Below are 2,208 nucleotides of genomic sequence, written 5' to 3'. Positions count from 1 at the left end.
TTTTTATAGTTTCTGACTCTTGTTTGATACTCGGGCCTTCAAGTTTAGTTCTGCTTCCTTTTTTGAACTTTGTGTGTCTTTGTGGCTTACTTTTTGGGTATGAAGAGCTGGTTCTTCTAAGCTTCTGGTTCTCTCTTTTGATTTCATATTGTCGTGGCCGGATTGATTGTGTCTTCAGGAGTTCCGCTGTGGCCCAATTCCAATGTGGGTCAGAAATTTTCAGACTTTCTCCTTAGGTCTGGAATCTTCTAAGAATGATTTTGGCCTCAGGAACTTGGGCGTTGGACTGACCTGAGAACCTGGCCGTGGCCGTGCCACGCAGGGATGCAAAGGCAGATGGGGTGGGAATAAGCCCAAAGATTTCCCAGGGAGTGGATTGAGTAGCTGGGTTGTACTGGATGCAAAGGATCAGGGAGAGGAAAGGTAAGCCTCGGAGCCCCAGAAAGAGGCTGTCAGCCCCAGCAAGAGGCTGGCAGGTGTTGCAGGACCAGGGAAGTAGAGGGAGGTGAGGACGGGGCCAGGTCCAGAAGCGGTGCCCCTGGGGCCTGTCTTGGTTCCCCCAGTGTCTGGGGCCCCAAGTCTAGGGATGGCGCAGGTCCCAAACTAGGAGTAGCGAACAGCAGGGGAGATAGAAAGGTGAATGTGGCTTGGGGATCAAGGCGCGGAGGGCTGCGCTATAGACTTACCCCAAGAGGCCTGAGGATAGGAGTGCAGGCTAGGAGAGTTAGCTTGTGGTGCAGGTCCAGGGATGCAGAGAGAGGTGAGGGCGGGTCCAGGACCAGAAGCAGTGCTCCTGGGGCCCAAGAAAGGCACTAAGTTGGTCTGGGTGAGAAGGATCAGGAAGCAGTATTGGTTCCCCAGGTGTCTGGTGCCCCAAGACTAGGAATGGCACAGGTCCCAAACTGGGAGTAGCGAACAGCGGGGGACATGGAAGGGTGAATATGGCTTGGGGGGTCAAGGCGCGGGGGGGGGGGGGGGGGGGGGGGGGGGGGGGGGGCTGCGCTATAGACTTACCCCAAGAGGCCTGAGGATAGGAGTGCAGCGTGTCATGCATTATTAATCAATCATGGCATGTTTTCATTTGATCTCTGACAATCTCAGGATCCCTTTAAATTCAATGTTCCAATAACTACCCTCAGTGGGTTGGAACAGGCACTTGAAATGAAACTCTTTTGTTGACATTGAACCAAGACCTCAGGCTTTGTGAATGCCTGCTCACTAACAACCGAGTGATGGGTATTATTAAGTAGTAAGCATTTTGTTTTTCAGCAGAGATTTGTGACCTTTTCTCCAATCCTTTGATATACTGATGGAAAATATGGCAAAAATCATAACTAAATCCTGGTTGGTGGGTCCAAGTGGACAATGTCAAGAGAGGTCTGGTTGGTTTGGCTCCCTGTCTAAGGTTTAAGCTGCCCTTTAACTTCTCTTTGATACTGCTCTCATGGAAATAGTAAAAGATAACCAAGTTCTCCTCCACGTTTCCTCAGCTGGACTGCCACTAGTGAGGTGTGAGGCACAACGCTCCTGAAGGATTATCGATGACTCCCTGGAGTCAAGAAGAAAGAAGGCTTTTTTTCCTCTTTTGGAGCCACACCCTGATTCCACATCTAACAGGCTACTTAACCTCTGGCACATCTAATGCCATCATTGATATAAACACTATAAAGACCATCTGAATATTGTTATTTCTGCTATTATAAAGTCATGGCTTAGCATAATGTCTGATGAACAATAAAGTTAATGTATATTGACTTGTTTTGTTTATTTTCAAGGTGTCATTGGGACTTGAACCCACACCACTTTAGTGCTATACCTAATCAGCTACACCTCGGGCCCTAATTGATTCAGTTTTCAATTACAAATGAGTACCTGCCCTTAGAGGTCTAAGAATGAGCGAGGAAATAAAATCTGTGTACCAGGCTATTGGGGACTGAATTAGCACAGAGAGCCTGGAGCCATTCACCTCTGAATCCCCTGGAACTTCTGGAGTCACACAGCACTAGAGGAAGCTCTGGATGTTGGTTTCTCATCCTCAGCTTAGGAAACATTCTTTCTATTGTTTGTGTTTTTTAAAAATTGTTCTTGATGTTTGCTCATTTTGTCTTTTTAAGACAGGGTCTTATATTTCTGGAGCCCAGGCTGTCTTCTGCTTTATGGGTCTTAATTTCTGAGGATGTTTAGTATATAAACTTAACCTTGTCTCAT

This window comes from Nannospalax galili, unplaced genomic scaffold, assembly GCF_000622305.1.
Source record: "Nannospalax galili isolate Female #2095 unplaced genomic scaffold, S.galili_v1.0 scaffold498, whole genome shotgun sequence".
Classification (NCBI taxonomy): domain Eukaryota; kingdom Metazoa; phylum Chordata; class Mammalia; order Rodentia; family Spalacidae; genus Nannospalax; species Nannospalax galili.
Note: the sequence above shows the minus strand (reverse complement) of the source record.